Source organism: Silene latifolia, chromosome Y (genome assembly GCF_048544455.1).
Source record: "Silene latifolia isolate original U9 population chromosome Y, ASM4854445v1, whole genome shotgun sequence".
NCBI lineage: Eukaryota > Viridiplantae > Streptophyta > Magnoliopsida > Caryophyllales > Caryophyllaceae > Silene > Silene latifolia.
The window spans coordinates 156,897,903-156,922,333 of NC_133538.1; the positions used below are offsets into that span (position 1 = coordinate 156,897,903).

Genomic DNA, 24,431 nt, shown 5'->3' on the forward strand with positions numbered 1-24,431 from the left:
CAGCAGACGACCCAAAGAGGTGTCTCCTGGTTGTTGAAAACGTTTATGAAGTTGTTTGTAAAAGGGTATTTGAACCCGTCTTGGTTGAAAAGGTCGTTTAGACCGCTTTTGTGCCAGTATGAAGAACGAGACTTGAATAATCGTCATTGTATTGACAGTATTCGATGTCGAGTTCGGTTTTGCAAGCTTGACATGAATGGTTTTGAAAAATATTTATTATGAACTAATTGTGTTAAGTTCATTGTTTTGTAATTAGTCAATGTTCATCATCGTACTCGGATTTAAACCGACATGGTATGTGGAACCAAGGATGATTATGCATGTATGACTAATATGGTTGTTTTTGAAATTGTAAACAAATGAATAAAAGGTTTTAAAATACATTCTAATATGTAATTAACCAAATATTATCACTGAAACACGGATTAAACCGTCATGGTATAAAGAACCAAGGGTGGACATAATTTATGGTTAAAAAGATTTATCATAAAAATGATTTGAAACGGTAAAAACCGATTGTAAAAATGAAATGAAAATGGAAAGAATGAACTCAAACACGTTTGAGTTCTGACTAGCGGCTTCTGTTTCAGGTCAAAACTCGGTTTTGGCTCATTCGATCCGTATTTTTGACCATGTTATGCATGTTTTAGCATGTTAAGGTTATAAAAACAGATAAAAAGACATGAAATAAGAGGATTAACTACACCCTCATACTTACATGCTAGGTCGTAGGCGAGAAATCGACTGAAGTGTAAAAACATGTTAGGTCGGAAAACTCGGTTGAAAACCGTTTTAGCAATGTAAAGAGTGTTGTTTTGTTTAGCGATTGTGTAGTTGGTCTAAATAGTCGATCAACTGATTTAATGCATGATGACGGTACCAAATCTAGACACCTCAAAATGTCTACCGGCCTTTGAACACCCGATGATGAGGCCCTTATTTAATTCGGAATGAAACTTACTTGAATTTGATATAAGGTTATTTATGCTCAAAATTGTCCCAAACACAGCCCTTTTATAGCCCGGTCCACTTCGACAATTTACTACATACCTAGCCTCTCTTAATTAATTATGGGAGTAATGTTATATATTAGCGGCACAAAACTGTAAATATTAAGACGACATTTAGTCGGGCAAATAATAAAAATAAATGTAAGGCATTACACCTTATGTTGCTTTAGATCATAATTGGACGACATTTAGGTCCAAAAGAAATTAAAGTCCAAAGCCCGCGTTCAACATGGAGGTGCCCAATAAGGAGTTACGGATTTTGGTGTTACTACGTACCACGAGGAAAAGTTACTGCCAACATGAGATGAGAATTTTTGGACAAAGAGGAGTAAAAGAAACAGAAGAGATAAGAATTGATAACATTTGCCAACTTGCAGATCAAGTTTGGTATGTCGAAGATGTCAATTATTAAAAAAAATAGCTGAGTTGCCAGCTAAAAAAAGCTAAAAAGATCATGGTACATGATTTACGGATAGAGTTTGGCAGGACAATTCTATCTTTCGAAAATCTCGGTTCTCGTCCAACACTCTCGTCCTAACTAGTATAAATACTCCCCTTTCCTCCCTTATTCAAGACAGAGAGAAAATCTACACAGAAATACTATTCCATACAATATACTACCTTCCCATCATACTTTCACAATACATACATCCATCCTATTTTGAGCATAAAGACGCCCTAAAGTCAGTTCGAGTAAGCTAATTGTCGAAACGCCGTATCCAGGTAGGCCTGAGGGTGTCGTATCTATTCTTTACTTCTTATATTATCGTAATTTAGCTTTCGTTTTATGTAAATAATTTGTATAAAATTGTTCTAAAAAACGTTTTCTTTTGCTTAAATCGTCAAATATATAATATTACAAATAAATAGTAGAGGCCGTCAGTTTGATGGGCGATCCGGGTGCCTAACACCTTCCCTGTCGTACCTTTACCCCGAATCCGCAATCTTTGGTTTAGGCCGGAGTGACGGATCAGTCCCCATTCCAGGGATCAAAAGGGGCCTTTTCCGTTAACTTATTTTTGTATGTTTTTTATAAAACCTACTGGCGACTCCACACTATTTACATAATTTCGAAAAGGAGATTTTTTCAGGGATCTCACAGTGGCGACTCCGCTGGGGAGTAATTAAGAGGGTATATATTTGACGCCGTTTTCGCCTTTCGGGCACAACTAACGCATGTTGATTAGAAGAAAATACTGATTGCATGCTTATTTGAGTATTGGAAGTAACATGATGGTCAAAACAAGAAGTCACGAAGTTATACTGTATAATTAGTTTGTCTGGACTCTTGCTTATCGTTATTTTTCTCCATCCTGTGCTTATTTCTAATTGTTTCTCGATTTTTTTTTTTTGTATGTTATTCTGAGACAAAAAAGGCGTAGGCTCCCCGTCAGTCAATATTACGCCATTTAAGCTACCCTATTCACCCTCGGTAAAGTATGTTGTATACTTAGAAGGTCCATTCGACCGACTAGGCCTTACACATATTTTCCACCTCATGACGTCGCGTTTTGGCAACTCGTCTGGTCCATATGACTGGGGGAGCACAAAAGCGAGAGATACCCTCGGGTATTTTAATGTTGTGAGTACCCAATTTCCTACCCACAAACCTAACCATAGATCCCGTAGAACCTTTGTTAGGCTATATTATGTGTCCTGTTTGTTGATAATTATTGACATGATCTTACTCGTAATAAATTAACCCAAAAAAAAAAAATATATATATATATATATATGATAAATAGAATTTGTTCAAGACGTGTTAGACTTGTGTTAACAGAGATAGCTAGTATGCTTTGTCCACTCACATACAGCCATAAATTAGCCTAAGCATGCATTTGCAATTACGTCCGTCAGTTTCGTTCTCAGTCCGTCAGTGCGTAGTTCGTCAGTCTGTCCATCGGTCCTGCACAAAAGAAAAAAAAAAAAAAAAAAAAAAAAAACCTGAGTCGATCAGAGTTCGCTCGTCCGTCGATCACACATAAAAAAAAAAAATAGTACTCATCACTTCAGTCTTATGTGAACATTAATCCATAAACCATTGCATTTAGCATTATCATGTCCGAGTCGGTCCTTTCGTCTATTCGCCAAGATGCGAGTCCAAATGAGAAAGAAAAAATCAACTTCAATTATACCTTCGTTACATCTTGTATGCATCACTTAGTTTATTCAAGGATTACTGAACATGATTTATAGACTTATAGGTGGTTCGTTATTTGCCACGTATAGAGTATATACTTTAAGACTCGTATCTAGGCAGTGGTAAGATTTCCTGTCAGCATTTGCACATAGCACCATTCTCTGCATAACAAAAAAGGGATATTATTAGACATTTGCATTCAGATCTCATACAGTAATTAAGTCTTCATTATAAGCAGTTGTACATGTGCATTCACATACTCCATTCTAGTCCTGTTATAAAAGAAATAAAATCCTTTTCTAAATGTAGATACCCGTATCCGTCGATATTGGAATTTATAGAGAACCCGACAAACACCCGATGATGATAGGACACATGTATTCTTTAGTTGTCATTGTCATTATTTGGAGCTCGTTTTACGAGGTAGAATGGGCGTCGTCGATAAAGTATTTTATTAATTTAAATGATATTTAAATTAATGTTTTTTTAGTGAATTCATTCTGTTAATTTAAATGATATTTATTTTAATGTTTTTAGTGAGTTCATTTTGTTATTTTAAATGATATTTAAAATTAATATGTTTTTTAAGTGAATTCATTTTTTATTTAGTTTAAATGATATTTAAATTAAAGCTTTATTTTGAATTTATTTTCTTAAGTTTATTTTATTGAAAATAAAATAAATATTTGATTTGAAAAATCATTTTATGAGTATATTTGATTTGAAAAGTCATTTATTTCAATTTATTAATTGATTTGAAAAATCGATTTGAAAAGCGAAGAAAACTCGTTTTGAACACTTGTTTTTGAGCTCGATTTTGGCTCGGTTTTTAAGCCCGTTTCCTTTGCGAATTGGCACGAATCTCGAGTACATTAACCCACCTAGACCAATACCCCTCAACCCATGTTCGAACCCCCTCACAAACAGCCCAAATTCTCGTCCCAAACCCCTCACAAGCAGCCCACGCATAAACCTAGCCCCCTGTTTTTGCGAGACAATTCTCGAGCCCAAACCCGCTCCAAACACTACCAAGACCCGTACCCATTAACCCTAACCCATACCCTAGTATCCTACCCATATTATCCTAGCTTAATCACCAAGAAAACCCCCCTCAAACCCTCACAAAAACCGATGGACAGCAGCCATACGGGATTGAGCCCGACTGCCTCCTCCTCTCTTTTAACCTACTTTAACTCCCTATAAATACCACCCCTTCACCATACATTCATTCCTCTAAGTTCTCCATACATCCAAGCATCACATACAAGCTTTAAACCTCATAAACAAACCCTAAACATCCTCCAAAAACCCTAAACAAAACCGACACACAAACTGAAACTGTTTGTGTGTCCTCTTCGAAAACCCGTTCGTTCCTCCATCAAACCTCCATAAAAACTCGAGTTTCTTGTTCCTAATTAACCACATAACATCCATATACACTTTAGACAAAGATTTACGAGCCAAATTGCCCTTGAGAGTACACGAGATCCCTCGAAAAACAGAGTGAAATAACACTCTGTTTTCGCGGTTTACTCTTGTCTGTCCAGTTCTGTTTGTGCTCGTTTTTCGTGCCCATTAACCTAAATCGAGCAGGGGTTGCTTTAAGATCCTTGTTCTCCTCTTTTTCTAGTTTCCAAAACATCTTTCGAATCGAATTTTCGTCGTGAAACGAGGGAGATATCACTGTTTTAAAATCGCTGTCCAGAAACTTTCCAAAACCCGTGTTTGCTTTGTTCTTCGTCGACGACGGCCTCTCGAGATAAAATCTACCATCGATTACGACCCAAGACGGTGTCAACGATACATGTAGGTTGAGGGTGCATCAAATCCCCTTTTCTCTCCTTTTTTTATTTCGTTTTTTTATGCCTTTTTTATTGTCTTTTTTTGTTTGTTTTTTTCGCTTGTTTATCGATTGTTTTAAATTAACTATGAAACTAGTTAGTCCGAGTATGAGTTAAAGTACCACTATGAACACCCGCGTTGACTTGAGATGGGAAAAGAAACCGCTACATCTGTCGGTCGTACACCCCCGTCTCATTTACATATCCTCGTGTTCAAAGTAGGGCATAAATAAAGCAATTATCTAACTTTGTTCTTCGTTTTCGACCCCTTTTGTTTCGGCCAAATCGACAGACCCTAGGGCCCGTTGTATGTTAGTTTAACCTCTGATTTTTAACCTATGACATATTTAGATAACATTAATTTAATTTAATAACCTAATTAGACACGATAGGTGGCTTCGACGTAAGTTATAAAATCAATCGACGATTCTGTAAATAATTGAATGCATCTCTCTCTTTCACCTAATTTCTCGCTAGTATAAGAGTGCGTGATTAGCACCTTCTTATTGACACTCGATGAGTTAAATTAATTAGCGAATTTGACCTAATTAGACCCTTTAGGCCGTGTAGAATGCACCCTCATGCGACAATCAATCAACATCGTTTTTTAACTCGTTTTCTAACTTGTTTCCTATCCCTTTTCGCAATCATTCGATCTAACCAATGAATCTAACTTAGGAACTAGGTTGACCTTGTCTTGGCCGTGAGGGTGGCCGTTGGTTTGGGCCGTGAGTTGGCCGTGTGTCTTGCCTTTCTCGTTTCGTTTTCCGTTCCTTGTTTATCATTTGTTCTTTGTTTGTTTTGTAGCTTGTAATTCATAGTTGGTTTATCGAGTTGTAATCTTTCAAGTTTGTTTTCTTTTATCGAGTCAAATGATTTCTAAAAACCTTAGTCTTGTTTGGTTAGACGGTTGTTCCCCAATGTTTGTAGAAGCGTAGTAAACCGCATGTTGTCTAAAGCAACATGGCTCGGTTTATGCTAATGCATGCTTTGGTGCGTAGCCTTATGTCTAATTCGATGAGATTAAGCGCGAGCACGCATTACGAGGAGTGACCCAAGGACCGTGGGTCATGTGAGCCGTGGGCCACCCTCATGTGCACGGTTTTCAAGGCCCAATGGCCGTGTGTTTTGTGTCGTGTTTTGAGTTGTATGTAGCAATTGTAATTAGATCGAGTTGTAATTTATTTATCGTTGTGTCGGCATGAAATGCCTGGTTTGTAATAGGTAGATCCCAACGGCTCCCCCATTCCCCCTTAAGCCTTGTTTGCTTTATTTTGTATGTTGTTAGATCAATCAACCCACATGCTAAATTACAACTTTGACAAAGTTAGTTTAGTTGCATCTAAAACGACATAGAAATTGTTGTCACATGATAGGGTTAAAACAACGTTTGCATTTCATATATTGTAGTAGCTATGACCTTGTTTGAAATCCGACACTTGACTTAGTAGAGGCCGTTATCGACGGGCGGGGTTGGGTGTCCTTATGGGCTTCCCAACACGTACCCTCACCCCTTACTCAAGATCTATGGTTTGTGGATCCGTCTAAATACCATTGGATTACGAGAGTCATTCAAATCGAGTGATATAGGGTACAAGTCTTTATCTTTAATCACTCGTAGTCGATGGGCTTTATGCTTTTCGATGAAAGGTGTAAAGTTGACTTGAACGGTTCCAAGTTCCCAAAAAACTTGGTGGCGACTCTAATTGGTCTTAATTCGATTCGAAAGAACCTCGAGTCGATTATGCCTGGTGTGGATCCCGCGACGCAGCCTTCCGAGGGCCTTGTCCACGATTTGGCGACTCATTGGGAAAAGAGGACTAGTTACACTGTGTTTCTAGGGTCTTTTCCTCCGAGGTGAAACTTGAAAAGAAAGTGTTGGAAAGTAAAACATTACTCATAGTGCTACGATTCATGCATAAACCCTTAAGGACTTTCCCGGGCCGTCCCAGCGTTTCTTCGTGATGCGTGGGGGGCGACGTCCCACTATGCCAGGAAGCTGCACATTGCTCGCTTCCACTCCACCTCGCGTGGTTCTTGAGGGTGGGGACGATCTTCTAGGTACTTTACCTTAAGACACCTCGCTCTATTAGACCGCAAAAGGATGGAGGGCATAGACCTCCTTATAGAAGACTTGCCGAGACTTAGAGATGTCTAGGAGCATACATCCCTATAACATGAGAATGACAATGTGCAATGTGTTTTCCCGAGTCCTTTTTTCGAAAATTCCAAGTCCTTTTCAAAACCGAACTTTTGAACAACTTACTTTCAAACCTAGCATGATTTTCAAAACGCGGAATGCTGCCCAAATAGGACTAGAATTTCGGCCCAAAACAAGCTTTTATAGCCGGCATGCTGCCCATTTCAAATCTCTTTTTTTCAAATCGATCATTCGTTTTCAAAATCAATCCAAAATGTTTCTCGAACCTCAACCAAGCATGAAATGCGTCGAGTCGTGTCCGGGTCATGGCCGTGTTAGGCCGGGTTTGTTTCAAGAGTCTAGAACACGACCTTGTTGGGTCACCCAAACTCACCTCTTGGGCTTTGAGTCATGTTGGTCGACCTTTTGGTCTAGAATAGTCCATAAAAAAAAAACGTCCAAGCTAGGCCTTATGGACGTTTCACTCGAACCCTGGGCTATGTTAGCCCAATCACGGGTTTAGTCACACCGAGTCCAGTTTAGAATCGAGTTATGACAGTTTGAGTCATGTCGTTTTGTCGAGTCTAAAATGAACCGATGTCTAAATCAAACCGTGAGTTGAACCTTTGGTTAGTCAATCTCAAGTCGAGTCTTTGTTCAAGTCAAGTTAGGGTCGTGTCCTTAAGTGTGCAGGGGCTCTTACTTTAAATATTGACTCACTACGGGGTTTTCTTGTAGAAAGGCCGCCCAAAACCCGACGTCAAGCAATGGAAGATGCTATCAACAAGCTCACGGAGGCCGTGAACCTCATGATGACCCGAATGGATGTGATCGAGTCTAAGTTGGTTGAAGATTCCTCTTCATCTACTCCACCTCTGACTGATTTGGAGAAACGGTTCAAGTTCATCGAGGACCGTTTGAAGCTCTCCCAAGGGAAGAATATCCACTATGAGAATGCTAGGGCCTATGCCCCAGTTCAGGATAAGTTGCCCACGAACATGGTACTCACTGACATCCCAAAGTTCAAGGGCACTGAAGATCCGGTCCACCATGTTAAGGCCTATAAAGGGTACTTAGCACTGAAGGGAGTACCTGCTGATATGCTCTCTGAAATTTTTACCCAATCTCTGGGAGAACACCCGAAGGCGTGGTTCTACAATCTTGACCTTAAGAACTTCCCCACTTTCGAAGATCTTACGGTGGAGTTACGTAAGCACTATCTTGACAATGTCGAGATTCAAACCAACATAAGAACTTTGGAGGTTATGACGCAAAAGGAGAAAGAGGGCTTTACTGAATTCCTCGCAAGATGGCGCGCTGAAAGCGTGAAGTTGGCTAAGAAGCCGGATGAAGTTGAAATGGTAGATAAGTTCGTGAAGAATTTACGACCTGTTTACCGTAATGCTCTGAAATACCAAAATTTTGGTTCTTTCAAAGAATTGATAAGGATCGGGATAAAGGTAGAGGACGATGTCCGAATTCTTTGGCCGAAGCCAAAGGGATACCAAGGGGCTTCGTCATCTAAAGCAAAAGCACCCGCAGCGGCCCACTTTGTTGAAACTGTCAATCTCTTAGATGGACAGTCAAAAAGGCCGCCGCGCCAAGCTCCGAGGGTATTCACCGATATCGGGTGCACTTACGCCTATGCTCTCCAAAGGCTCATGGCCCAAGGAAAATTGAAGCCCATTGGTCCAACTCCGGACCCTCCTGCTGATCAACAAGGCAAATGGTATAAACCGAATGCCTACTGTGCCTTTCATCAAGGGAAGGGACACGATACTGAAAGGTGCTTTAGACTAAAGCACGAAATTCAAGATATGATTGAGAACGGAACGCTCCCAATCCCAGCCATAAAGCCCAACAACGTCACCAATCCATTTGGCGACCACACTAACTTTGTCTCTACCGAAGATAGTGTCGATTACTCTCACTTGATTCGCCCATGTCGTCTAAAAGGGGTTTTCGTCGGAAGAATATTCGTGGATTGCTCCGAATTCCTACCAAGCTCGAGAAACGAGATCACATTCGGGGATTTTATTGTCGATTGTACTCCTTACATACTCCGAAGCGGCAATGAAATCAATGGCGTTTGGGCTGATGACGAGGATGATGTTTACCTCGTCAAAGGTGCGACAATTCCTCACACCCAAGAAGAAATCTTAAAGGTGAGGCAAGATGCCCTAGAGTCAAATCATTTGACTAGATCCGGGCGCCCATATCGTGTGGAGAAAGCTAAGGATATCCCGAGTAAGGCACCTCAAAAGGATCCGGCAGTGGTCGAAGTTCTTGGTGAAGGGTCGACCTCCGAGGCTTCCCTCATCAAGCAACTCCAAAAGACTAAGGCCGACGTATCTATCTGGCAACTTATCTTGAGCTCTTTCGAGCATCGTCAAGCTTTGTTGCAAGCTTTGATGAACATGACCGTGTCGTCCAATACTACTCCTGCGGATATGGTCACCCACATCGCCCAGAATCGGCCTCAGATTACCAACGGTGTGACATTCTCCGATGAAGATCTGCCACCGTTCGGGCCTCGACATAACCTGGCCCTCTATATTGCTACCGTGTGTCTCAACAAACACATCCCTATGACCTTGGTTGACGACGGATCGGCCGTCAACGTACTCCCTCCGAAACGGCGCATATTCGGGCTTGGAGAAGAATGACTTCATCCCCACTACACGCATACGGTCCGGGCATTCGATGGCATTGTGCGTCGAGTGAGTGGACTTGTCGATCTAGTAGTACAGACTGGGCAAGTGGAAAAGAAAATAAATTGCCAAGTAATTGACATCTGCTCATCCTTCAACTTATTGTTGGGGAGACCTTGGATCCACGCTACAAGGGCCGTAACATCAACGCTGCATCGAAAAATCAAGGTCCCACTCAATGGCAAGACCGTCACCATTGACGCCACGCCAATTACTGTGGCAGGAGGAGACATTACTTCTGAAGTAAGGGTCGAAACTTCCAATGACGCATGTGGTTTCGAGATTGTCAACATGATCGAGCTGAACTCCGAAGCAGAAAATATGGATCTATATACGGGAAGTCATGTCTGCGAGGTGATTCTCAGAAATGGGAAGTACTTCGGTTTCTCTTTATATCCTAGAAAGGAGGAGGCTTTCAAGTTGAAACCACCCGTAGCCAAAGGAGTAACCTTCGGGCTTGGATATGAGCCCACTGAGAAAGATCTACGGGAAAAGAGGGGAAGAACGATCGAAGATCGAGATATTAAAATGGGACCGTATCACCTAACTCTCAATGGTCACTTCGTGAAAGCTGGGGAAGAACTCCCTTGCATGGACTTCCCCGAACCTATCTTTGACCCAAAGAAGAACCTCATGGTCTCAGGAATCGAAGTATTCCAAGATTGCTACTACATCCCCGAAGACATTCTGACCGTGATGCCAATAGAAACCAAACCGGATCCAATGAATGACGAGAACGCCATGGGTCTCCTTTTCGGTGAAGAGAAGAAATCACCAATACCGAACGAAGATTTGGTAAGCATGATCCTGAGAAGCGAGCGGTTCGACCCATCTACCCTCATCACCGATGTGGATCCTCTTAGGACCAACACGGGATGGCGGAAAACAATCAAGTGGACTGACAACAAAGGACTTCTTTTCAAGTTGACAACGGGAGAAGGAGAGATGTTCAAGCCAGATGATGTTACCGATTCTGAGTCGGAGTCTGAGTCTGAGTCTGAGTTAGGTCCTAAGATTGAGTCTAAGGAGTCAGGTGTTGAAAATACCCCTCCCCTAGCTTTCCCTTCCTATGCACCTTTTCCTAATGGTGGTATTCCGGGGCCTGTCCCGAATACCCCTATCTCGCCACTGAGTTCTGATCAGTTGGCTCAAATGTTAGCGCATTTCGCGCGATTTCAAATCAATAATAATATGAACCAGTTTGCTTACGACTTGTCTTACTTACATTGCAATTCAAACTTTGAAAATGATTGTTTTAATAATGACATTGAGACTGAGGTCGAGGATGAACAGTTGGTCGGAGAAGAAGGAGAAGAAGAAGTGGAACCACCTCTGCAGCTGATAAAAGGATTGGAAGAGTACGAACAGAAAACTTCGATCATCGAAGATACCGAAACCATCAATGTGGGTACAACCTTAGAACCACAGGAGCTTAAAATAGGAACTACTTTAAGTCCCACCGAAAGACAGGGGTTCATTGATTTGTTGCATGAGTTCAAAGATGTTTTTGCATGGTCCTACAAAGACATGCCAGGCATTGATAGGGAAATTGCGAGCACGGATCCCAATCAAGCCGGGATATAAGCGTCAAGCGAAACTACGCAAAATGCATACAGATTGGTCTTTGAAAGTCAAGGAAGAAATCGACAAGCAACTCAAAGTGGGTTCATCAAGGTGTCGAATACTCGACCGGGTGGCTAACGTCGTTCCAGTGCCTAAGAAAGATGGTAAAGTTCGGGTTTGTGTGGACTTCCGGGATCTAAACAAGGCAAGTCCGAAGGACGATTTCCCGTTACCTCACATCGACATCCTGGTTGACAACACGGCAAAGCACGCGTTACTGTCCTTCATGGATGGATACGCCGGTTATAATCAGATCAAGATGGCGGTAGAAGATATGCATAAGACTGCGTTCAGAACGCAATGGGGAACCTATTGCTACACAGTAATGCCTTTTGGGTTGATAAACGCAGGGGCTACATACCAGAGGACCGCGACAACATTGTTACACGATTTAATGCACAAGGAAGTCGAGGTTTATGTCGACGACATGATTGTCAAGTCAAAGGAGCGTGATGGCCACCTTGGTACGTTACGCAAATTCTTGACGAGCTATCGCAAGTACAACATGAGGTTGAATCCACAAAATGCGCATTCGAGTCACATCCGGCAAACTGTTGGGTCACATCGTTAGCCACCGTGGCATCGAGGTGGACCCATCAAAAATAAAGGCTATAATGGAAATGCCTCACCCGAAAACCGAGAAGGAAATTCGAGGTTTCCTGGGAAGAATCCAATATATAAGTCGGTTCGTGGCAAGGCTAACTATGATATGCGAACCAATTTTCAAGAAATTGAAGGTCGGGAACACGTCGTATGGGATGATCACTTTGTCAAGTGCGTTCGATAAGATCAAAGAAATACTATCTTCCCCTCCCGTGCTCAGCCCACCAACGGCCGGGTTACCACTTTTGTTGTATCTTACGATCACGGATCTTTTGCAATGGGGGCAATCTTTGTGCAGACAATCGATAAAGAGGAAAGAGCAATTTACTACATTAGTAAAAAGTTCTTGGAGTATGAAATCAAGTATACTCAACTCGAAAAGACATGTTTGGCTTTAGTATGGGCGACGAAGAAGTTACGGCACTACATGCTCGGTCATAGTGTCCGCATCCACTCGAAGATGGACCCGATCAAATACTTGTTTGAAAAACCGATTACGAACGGCAGGTGTCAAGATGGACTTTGATGCTTTCGAGTTCGACCAAATATGTACCGCTAAAAGTGATAAAGGGAAGGGGCGGTTGCGAGACTTCCCGGCGGATAACCCGATAGAAGAAACTGAGGTTGTGGATACATGGTCGTTTCCCGACGAAGATATCGTTCACATAGACAATGATACGTGGGACCTCTATTTCGATGGAGCATCGAACTATAGGGGATACGGGATAGGAGTTCTACTCATTTCGCCAGAAGGTGAACTTGTTCCTATTTCGATCAAGTTGGACTTTAACGTCACTAATAACGCGGCTAAATATGAAGCATGCCTACTCGGTTTGCACAGTGCTCTCGAGTTAGGTATCAAAAAGCTTGTAGTACATGGGGACTCGTCATTAGTGATCAATCAAGTGGCCGGGACGTGGAAAACCCGAAGTGATAGCTTGGCTCCGTACCAAGCAAAAATCGAAGAACTAGAAAAGTTGTTCGCCGATGTCAAGTACGTGCACCTCCCCAGAGATGAAAACCAGGTTTGGGATGCACTATCAAAGCTAGTCGCTCTAATCAACATACCCGATCATATGGATACTATGCCGATATGTGTCGAACGAAGATCATCACCGCTTATGTTAATGTAATCGGAGACACGAAGAAACCGAGGCCGAACCCCGGTATCATGCTATTCTCGAAGTTTAAAGAATCGGGAGAGTATCCACCGACATGGATAATCGCGGAAAGCGCGCTATTCGAATGCTAGCCGCTCAGTTCGTTAGAACTAATGACGAACAATTATACAAGAAGACCGCGCAAAATGTCCTTCTCGCGATGCATAGACTCACCAATCAAAAAAGAGTCATGGAAGAAGTCCATGACGGAGAATGTGGCCCACACATGAATGCCCATATCTTTGGTTCGTAAAATCATGAGATTAGGGTATTATTGGACCACGATGGAGACAGATTGTCGCCAATATGTCAAACACGCCATAATTGCCGATCTTCGCAAATATACAAAGCATGTGCCACCATCATCATTATATACTTTGACATCACCATGGCCTTTCTCAACATGGGGAATCGACATTATCGGAAAGGTCAACCCATCCGGAACAGGTGGGCATTGCTTCATGTTAGTCGCCATCGATTACTTCACGAAGTGGGTAGAACTGAAATCATACAAAGTTCTACAAGCAAAGCAAGTAGCAAAGTTCATTCAGAATGAAATCATTTGCAGATACGGGGTGCCACATGAGCTCATTAGCGACCATGGCACTCACTTCCAGTGAAACTAACGTAATACTTGAAAAGTATAAAATCAAACACCACAAGTCGTCACCGTACCGACCCCAAACAAATGGTGCAGTGGAAGCCGCCAACAAGACAATCACTGTGATTCTCGGAAAGATGACCGACAATTATCGCGAGTGGCCGGAAAGATACCGTTCGCACTATGGGGTGCGTAACGTCTATTCGCACAACCACTGGAGTAACTCCGTTCTATTTAACATATGGGATGGAAGCAGTTCAGCCTATCGAATTAGAGGTACCTTCTCTAAGGATCCTGTTAGAAAGTCGAGTCCTCTGAAGGATGGCTGCAAGCCATGTATGATTCCTTGGTCATGCTCGACGAGCGACGGTTAAATGCACTACATCATGTTCAACTCTATCGAAAAAAGGATACAAAGGGCATTTAACAAGAAGGTGAAACCTCGAGGAATAAAAGATGGGGATTTGGTCCTAAAGTCTGTGCGCGCTTTATTACCAATCGACCCGAGGGGAAAATTCAAGCCGAATTGGGCGGTCCTTACAGTAAAGAAAATATTATCGGGAGGCGCAATCGACGACATCTAGATGGAAATGATTTTGCGAATCCGACGAATTTGGATCAATCAAGAAATACTATCCGTAGAACTCATTCTCAATGTCGTAAAATAAAAATTTTGAATTGCAGTGCTCGTGAGCGAGTCTAGGCCGCGGCACTTTTGCTTCGCTGCTTCTTGTGCGTTATAAATCGATGATTGTAGCGCATTTGTTTTGTGGAACTACGAGCTCGGTTTGATTCTGTTGATAACAGATACGTAGGCAGCTCTTTAAAAGAGTACAACCGACCCTTCCTTGAATAAAATGAAATTTTATGCAGAAACTGGAACTCTTAATAGATAGTAATTCCTTTTAAAGATCGGGCGATGCCCATTACATCCTTCAAAAGAAAAAAAAAGAAAACAACTAGCAACAAATAATAAGTAGTAGTATTAAATAATAGATTGGAGTCGAAGGCTCCTGCATCTTCTTTTTTCCCTTTGCCTTTTGGGTCACGTGATCGAGGCTCCTGTGGAGGAGGGGTAGTTGTGTTCTGTCTAGCGCGCTTCTTAGGAGGGATCGTCATTTCCTCCCGAGGGCCCAGCCTATCTTTTACACTCAAGCGAGGACCAAGCCTCCCTTCTAAGGCTGAGCCCGAGTGTGCCTTTGAACCCAACCGTTTCCACACACCTGTCGCCTGTGAGTCAGCCTTAGGAGTCTTCTCAGTCTTAGCACTCGACGTAGGCTAGGATGAGGATATAGGTTCAGATGAGTAGTGTCAAGTCTCGGAATGAGCTTTATCTAACGGTTTAGGCAAAGATGCCGAGTCATACAGATGTAGGTTTGTGTTGGGAACATAAAATATGAAAAACCCGCTGAAAAGAAAGAAGGCGTGGAAGAAAAATATTAAAAGCCCGCTGAAAAGAAAGAAGGCGGTGGCAAGAAATGATGAATACTCGCTGAAAAGAAAGGAGGCGAGGAGAAGAGTGACAGAATGTTCCCAAACAAGAGTGATGTGTGATGTCTAAGTGTTCTCATAATTAACCTGTGTTTAGCGTCTGGGCGAAGCCAACGTTGTTCCTCTGTGAGTTTAATCCACCTTGTCAATGCCAAGTGATCTTGATTCCCATGTGCCCTCGGGAGCACGCCTATGCCATACGATATCTCCGTCCCAAGTTCGACGACCTTGTGATTCCCATTTGCCATCTTTTGGCGCCAGAACGGCCGATTTACATTTCTACCCTCGACAAGTCCATTTTTGAATTAAAGCCCGTGCACACTTACGGTTTTATTTTCTTTTTTGTTTTGCGGTAGCGGGCTACGCCCACGTTGTTTACAAGTCATACAGAGTGTCTGAGTCACATTTCATGCTCACCAATCAAGGTTCGATTTCAAAAACTTTCAAAATTTCAAAAACTTTCAAAATTTCAAAAACTTTCAAAATTTCAAAAAACTCGATGACCCAGTCTTTCAAATTCAATTTTCGGGTCGATGACCCAATCACTCAAAATTTTCAAATTCAATTTTCGGGTCGATGGCCCAATTATTCAAAATTATCAAATTCAACTTTCGGGTCGATGACCCAGTACTTCAAAATGATCCAATTTCAAGATCGATGATCCAAATGTGCTCATGTGATGATTATTGCTAGTGCGTTTTTGTGTTTCAAATATAGCAGGATATGCTTCAATCGGGGCTCTAAAGTCTTCGACTTTAGAGCCATTAGAATCGGGGCTCTGGCCGTTGGCTTCGAGAGACCATTATCAAGATGTAGAGGATGATATCCACCAAGAATTCAATTCAATACAAGAGTATGAAATGGAAGAATTCCGTAGCTGAAAGCAAATGATGAAAGCGGCGGCAACCTCCTTGGAAAGTCCCGTCCCATTCGGACAAGCGCCAGCAGATGATAAATTTTGGGCAAATGTCAGCAGATGATGAATTTTGGACATACGCCCGAAAGATGATAAACTTTGGGCATGTGTCGTGAGTGTCCGAACTACGACGCGGGTTTGATTCCGTCAGAAACGGATACGTAGGCGCCTAAGGATAAGGCTCAATCCACCATTTATGCAACTTATGGGTCGATGACCAACGAAGATAATTCGACGCAACAGAAGGAAGAGTTAATCCCCGACGAAGTTTCAGGTACGATCTCTTCTTATGGCTGGCGAGCTTATATACGCAAGTCTAATGGACTATAAACGACCCGCAGAATCCTCAGGTCGAAAGGGACCTGGGGTATACTTTGACTTTCGCCTTGTCCAAGCCTCGGTCAAAGTGGGGACTCTCAGAGATACCCGTATCCGTCGATATTGGAATTTATAGAGAACCCGACAAACACCCGATGATGATAGGACACATGTATTCTTTAGTTGTCATTGTCATTATTTGGAGCTCGTTTTACGAGGTAGAATGGGCGTCGTCGATAAAGTATTTTATTAATTTAAATGATATTTAAATTAATGTTTTTTTAGTGAATTCATTCTGTTAATTTAAATGATATTTATTTTAATGTTTTTAGTGAGTTCATTTTGTTATTTTAAATGATATTTAAAATTAATATGTTTTTTAAGTGAATTCATTTTTTATTTAGTTTAAATGATATTTAAATTAAAGCTTTATTTTGAATTTATTTTCTTAAGTTTATTTTATTGAAAATAAAATAAATATTTGATTTGAAAAATCATTTTATGAGTATATTTGATTTGAAAAGTCATTTATTTCAATTTATTAATTGATTTGAAAAATCGATTTGAAAAGCGAAGAAAACTCGTTTTGAACACTTGTTTTTGAGCTCGATTTTGGCTCGGTTTTTAAGCCCGTTTCCTTTGCGAATTGGCACGAATCTCGAGTACATTAACCCACCTAGACCAATACCCCTCAACCCATGTTCGAACCCCCTCACAAACAGCCCAAATTCTCGTCCCAAACCCCTCACAAGCAGCCCACGCATAAACCTAGCCCCCTGTTTTTGCGAGACAATTCTCGAGCCCAAACCCGCTCCAAACACTACCAAGACCCGTACCCATTAACCCTAACCCATACCCTAGTATCCTACCCATATTATCCTAGCTTAATCACCAAGAAAACCCCCCTCAAACCCTCACAAAAACCGATGGACAGCAGCCATACGGGATTGAGCCCGACTGCCTCCTCCTCTCTTTTAACCTACTTTAACTCCCTATAAATACCACCCCTTCACCATACATTCATTCCTCTAAGTTCTCCATACATCCAAGCATCACATACAAGCTTTAAACCTCAGAAACAAACCCTAAACATCCTCCAAAAACCCTAAACAAAACCGACACACAAACTGAAACTGTTTGTGTGTCCTCTTCGAAAACCCGTTCGTTCCTCCATCAAACCTCCATAAAAACTCGAGTTTCTTGTTCCTAATTAACCACATAACATCCATATACACTTAAGACAAAGATTTACGAGCCAAATTGCCCTTGAGAGTACACGAGATCCCTCGAAAAACAGAGTGAAATAACACTCTGTTTTCGCGGTTTACTCTTGTCTGTCCAGTTCTGTTTGTGCTCGTTTTTCGTGCCCATTAACCCAAATCGAGCAGGGGTTGCTTTAAGATCCTTGTTCTCCTCTCTTTCTAGTTTCCAAAACATCTTTCGAATCGAATTTTCGTCGTGAAACGAGGGAGATATCACTGTTTTAAAATCGCTGTCCAGAAACTTTCCAAAACCCGTGTTTGCTTTGTTCTTCGTCGACGACGGCCTCTCGAGATAAAATCTACCATCGATTATGACCCAAGACGGTGTCAACGATACATGTAGGTTGAGGGTGCATCAAATCCCCTTTTCTCTCCTTTTTTTATTTCGTTTTTTTATGCCTTTTTTATTGTCTTTTTTTGTTTGTTTTTTCGCTTGTTTATCGATTGTTTTAAATTAACTATGAAACTAGTTAGTCCGAGTATGAGTTAAAGTACCACTATGAACACCCGCGTTGACTTGAGATGGGAAAAGAAACCGCTACATCTGTCGGTCGTACACCCCCGTCTCATTTACATATCCTCGTGTTCAAAGTAGGGCATAAATAAAGCAATTATCTAACTTTGTTCTTCGTTTTCGACCCCTTTTGTTTCGGCCAAATCGACAGACCCTAGGGCCCGTTGTATGTTAGTTTAACCTCTGATTGTTAACCTATGACATATTTAGATAACATTAATTTAATTTAATAACCTAATTAGACACGATAGGTGGCTTCGACGTATGTTATAAAATCAATCGACGATTCTGTAAATAATTGAATGCATCTCTCTCTTTCACCTAATTTCTCGCTAGTATAAGAGTGCGTGATTAGCACCTTCTTATTGACACTCGATGAGTTAAATTAATTAGCGAATTTGACCTAATTAGACCCTTTAGGCCGTGTAGAATGCACCCTCATGCGACAATCAATCAACATCGTTTTTTAACTCGTTTTCTAACTTGTTTCCTATCTCTTTTCGCAATCATTCGATCTAACCAATGAATCTAACTTAGGAACTAGGTTGACCTTGTCTTGGCCGTGAGGGTGGCCGTTGGTTTGGGCCGTGAGTTGGCCGTGTGTCTTGCCTTTCTCGTTTCGTTTTCCGTTCCTTGTTTATCATTTGTTCTTTGTTTGTTTTGTAGCTTGTAATTCATAGTTGGTTTATCGAGTTGTAATCTTTCAAGTTTGTTTTCTTTTATCGAGTCAAATGATTTCTAAAAACCTTAGTCTTGTTTGGTTAGACGGTTGTTCCCCAATGTTTGTAGAAGCGTAGTAAACCGCATGTTGTCTAAAGCAACATGGCCCGGTTTATGCTAATGCATGCTTTGGTGCGTAGCCTTATGTCTAATTCGATGAGATTAAGCGCGAGCACGCATTACGAGGAGTGACCCAAGGACCGTGGGTCATGTGAGCCGTGGGCCACCCTCATGTGCACGGTTTTCAAGGCCCAATGGCCGTGTGTTTTGTGTCGTGTTTTGAGTTGTATGTAGCAATTGTAATTAGATCGAGTTGTAATTTATTTATCGTTGTGTCGGCATGAAATGCCTGGTTTGTAATAGGTAGATCCCAACGGCTCCCCCATTCCCCCTTAAGCCTTGTTTGCTTTATTTTGTATGTTGTTAGATCAATCAACCCACATGCTAAATTACAACTTTGACAAAGTTAGTTTAGTTGCATCTAAAACGACATAGAAATTGTTGTCACATGATAGGGTTAAAACAACGTTTGCATTTCATATATTGTAGTAGCTATGACCTTGTTTGAAATCCGACACTTGACTTAGTAGAGGCCGTTATCGACGGGCGGGGTTGGGTGTCCTTATGGGCTTCCCAACACGTACCCTCACCCCTTACTCAAGATCTATGGTTTGTGGATCCGTCTAAATACCATTGGATTACGAGAGTCATTCAAATCGAGTGATATAGGGTACAAGTCTTTATCTTTAATCACTCGTAGTCGATGGGCTTTATGCTTTTCGATGAAAGGTGTAAAGTTGACTTGAACGGTTCCAAGTTCCCAAAAAACTTGGTGGCGACTCTAATTGGTCTTAATTCGATTCGAAAGAACCTCGAGTCGATTATGCCTGGTGTGGATCCCGCGGACGCAGTTCCCGAGGGCCTTGTCCACACTAAAGCTAAGATGTCATGATCCAGGATAGGGAGGCGTAAAAAAGACCCAAACTTAGTAGTCACTCCAGCTTGAGGACGAGAGAAAGGTACAGGGAGACTAATTAGTATACCGCAAGCCGTACTTGTAACCCAACCACCAGTCACCATGTCGCTCGAAGAATCAGTCAAAGACCTTAAGAATGCTCTATCCATTTTGACCGACCGATTGTCATCCATAGAAGACAAAATCAAGGATGACGGTAGTGGTGAGGATGACTTAACCAAAAAGCTCAAGGACATGGAGAAACTTATCAAAAGAAACACTAAGTATGCTGACCTACTCGATGTTGAATGTAACATGCCGAACATGCGAGGCAAACTACCTCCTAAATTTACGACCGCTGACCTACCAAAATTCAAGGGTACCGAGCATCCAACTCACCACATAAGAAGCTTTGTACAAGCAATGGCCTTAAAAGAAGTGGATGCATCAGTTTTTCCGGCTATTTTTCCTTCCACTCTAGAAGATGTAGCCCGGAGTTGGTTTTTCTCCCTAGATCCTACACGTGTAAATAACTGGGAAGACATAAAAAATTTCGACACAATACTCCAAAGCAATGCGGACTTATTGATCACAAGGCGGGATTTAGAAGTTACGAAGCAAACTGAGAAAGAAGGTTTTACAGATTTCTTAGCTCGGTGGAGGAATAAAGCCGCAAAAATGATTGAAAGACCGCCCGAAGCCGAACAGGTGGATATTTTTGTGAAAAATTTACGGGAACCTTATAAATCACACCTGCGATATGCAGGCATTGAATCCTTTGCTCGACTAAACAAGATTGGTATACAAATAGAAGATGATGTTGTCGAGTCCACTGCCAAAAATCAGTCCAAAGGTTGCTTTAACAAAGACAAGAAAAATTTTGCTTCAACTTCTAAAGGGGGAGACACGGTGAATGCCTTGGAACAAAAACCAAGGAGGGAATTCACCGATCTAGGTATGAGCCATCACGAGCACTTTGGATCGATTAATTAAGGAAGGATATATAAAGCCCATTGGACCCACTCCGCATCCAAAAACAAAAGTCCGAAATGGAGAGAAAATGAATATTGCAAATATCACAGAGGAAAAGGGCACGATACGGATTATTGCTTCACCTTAAGGCATGCTATCCAAAATTTGATTGATAATCGCACTATCCCTTTACCCAAAGCAGCCCGAAAGCCAAATAATAATAAAAATCCACTCGGAGACGTTCTGGCCATTTCAGCTAATGACTCTATTTATACCGACCCGACTCGGTTTATATCGATGTTATGGGTTTATGGGTGAGTGATGAGGAAGATGAATGGGAAGATGATGATACGACTCATGATATTTGGGGTGATGAAGAACATGAGTCCCGTGACATTTGGGCGACAATGAAAGTGAAGACAACACCGATAATGAACCCGACCAAAATAATGTACAACATCGACTCGCTCGGGTAGGCACTATAAGCCTCCCGACGCAAGCCCATCCCCTGACCATGCAAAATAAAGAAGGGGAAAATAAAAATGCACAGGAAGATGATGCTCTCATTAAGTTATTCAAGAAATTAAAAGCTGACATTACTGTTTGGGACTTATTATGCAACTCACTGGAACATAGACAAGCTATTCTAAATGCATTGACAAGTATGAGTGTCCCATCCGAAACTACTCCTACTGAATTGGCCAGTTATTTGACAACGGACAGAGAGGCGCCCGTTGTCACGTTCTCTGATAAAGATTTACCCCCAGAGGGTATAAAGCATAATAAGGCACTCCACCTAACTACACTATGCAACAAAAAATATGTGCCCCTCTCACTAGTTGATAATGGATCGGCGGAAACCTATGCCCACTCGAATGTGCCCAAGCTTTAGGCTTTGAAGAAAAAGACTTTAAGAAGACTAATCGGATTGTTCGTGCATATGACAACACACGTAGAGACGTATTGGGGCTGTTAACAACTAATATAACTACTGGACCCATAGAAAAGAAAGTCACGTTTCTGGTGATCGACATACCTGCCTCATATAATCTTCTTCTGGGAAGGCCGTGGCTTCATGAGCTTAATGCCATATCTTCATCTCTGCATCAAAAAGTCAAAATGATAGTTCAAGGATCAGTAATTACTCTAGATGCATCACCTGCCAGAGTTGAAATCACACCCAATCCAGTATTGCAAGTTAACCATGGTGAAGATGACGTAGACCTATGGGGTTTCAGCGAAGAGGTCGCTTTCATAGAAGACGAGTCACAACCCATTGATAATAAAATTAGCCCCTATTATGCAAATACTACTGTAAATTTAATAATGAAAAACAGCGGCTACATGCATGGGACAACACTTGGTAAGACTCCCAAAAGGGCATCCGACCCTTCACTTAACCGAATCAAACACGACCTCTTTGGTTTAGGGTTTCAGCCATCCAAGAAAGAAATAAGAGAAGCATTGACAAAAAGAATGAAGGAAAAAGCTGCTAAGAGAGACAATAGACCTACAAATCAAACAATAGGTGCATATCCACACACATTAAATGGACAATTTGTCAAAGAAGGTGATTATTTTCCGTATTTTAACTTTCCAGAACCATTCTTTGTCGAAAAGACAAAACAGAAAGTTCCCGGATTTGAAATATTTGAGGACTGTCACTTTTATGAGGAGGCACTTCCCCTCCCATTAAAAATGCCAACCAACGATTGGATTCCAAAAACAAATAATAATGCCTTTGGTTTACTCTTTGGACAGGCACCCATAAAACACTCAGACCATTTTGTCATGGCACTTCAAGACAACAACTTTGACCCTTCTAAGCTAATCACAACTCATTACAACAATAACATGGAGCATGGATGGCGTAAAACCTGGAAGTGGACTACAACTAATGGAAAGAGTATCAAAATCAGTGTGGGAGAAGGGCCTATGTTTGAGGAAGCTGAGTCCGAACCCGAGTCTGAGACAGAGAGTCAGTCAGAGTCTAGCAAGCAGGGGTTTTCACCCTTCCATTCCTCTATCAAGCCTAGTGTTATGAGGTCTAGTGTCCTAAATGAGTCGGGGTTTAACCCTATTTCTTTTCATGCTGAGTCGGGGAGTTCCCCTATCAATTCTAATTCAAGTTCAAATTCCGAGTCTAGTGATCTACTCCTTAATGTACTTCTTTCCAAGGATAATAAAATAACTTTCAATTACTTGTCTGGTTCTCCTACCTCTCCCATATCTTATTCTGATTGTTTAGTTTCCGATGAAGATGAGTTGCCAAAAGATATAATAAAAGCATTAACGCATCAGGAAAATAAAACATCAATAATTGAGGAAACGGAATTAATAAACATAGGCACAGATCAAGATAAGAAAGAAATAAAGATTGGGTTGTCACTAAACTCAGAAGAACGAGCAAGTTTGATTAAAGTACTCACAGAATATCGTGACGTGTTTGCCTGGTCTTATAAAGATATGCCCGGCATAGACAGAGAAATTGCTGAGCATACTATCCCACTGTATCCTACTGCAAAACCCATAAAACAGAGACTTAGAAGGATGAAATCAGAATGGGCATTAAAAATAAAAGAGGAAATACAAAAGCAATTAGATGCAGGTTTTATAAGAGTAGCTAACTACCCGGAGTGGGTGGCAAACGTTGTTCCAGTACCTAAAAAAGACGGAAGGGTCAGAATGTGTGTTGACTATAGGGACCTTAATAAAGCAAGTCCAAAAGACAATTTTCCGCTACCACATATTGACATTTTAGTGGATAACACGGCTAGTCACGCTCTACTTTCTTTTATGGATGGTTATGCGGGGTATAATCAAATTAAAATGGCCGAGGAAGATATGGAGAAAACTACATTCCTCACTGAATGGGGAACATATTGTTATACGGTTATGCCGTTTGGACTTAAAAATGCGGGAGCCACTTACCAAAGGACCGCTACAACACTATTGCATGATATGATGCACAAGGAGGTCGAGGTCTATGTAGATGATATGATAGTAAAGTCATTGGATAGAGAAGGTCATACGACCGCATTACAAAAATTCTTTGAGAGACTCCGAAAATATAATGTTCGACTCAACCCGCAAAAATGTGCTTTCGGGGTTACCTCTGGGAAGCTTTTAGGATATGTTGTTAGTAATAGAGGCATTGAGGCTGATCCATCCAAGATCAAAGCAATTAGAAATATGTCACCACCAAAAACAGAGAAGCAAGTTCGGGCATTTTTGGGGCAGTTACAATACATTAGTCGTTTTATATCCAAGCTTACCATGGTGTGTGAACCAATTTTTAAGAAACTAAAGAAAGGGGCATCCCTTGAATGGGATGAACAATGTCAGCAAGCATTTGAAAAAGTAAAAAAATACTTAGAAAACCCACCAATCCTGGTCCCTCCAAGACCTGGACTACCACTTCTCTTATACTTGACAGTAACCGAGACATCAATGG

The 24,431-nt window shown here is 41.4% G+C and overlaps 1 long non-coding RNA gene across 1 annotated transcript; it reads right to left on the reverse strand.

Moving 5' to 3' along the window:
* Positions 1-3,147: 3,147 nt before the first annotated feature.
* LOC141629616 (uncharacterized) lies at positions 3,148-23,906 on the reverse strand. Its single transcript, XR_012537317.1, has 4 exons — positions 23,609-23,906; positions 23,407-23,495; positions 22,014-22,078; positions 3,148-3,311 (listed from the first exon to the last, which is right to left on the reverse strand). It is a non-coding gene; the product is annotated as an uncharacterized LOC141629616 (long non-coding RNA).
* Between the last annotated feature and the right edge of the window lie 525 nt (positions 23,907-24,431).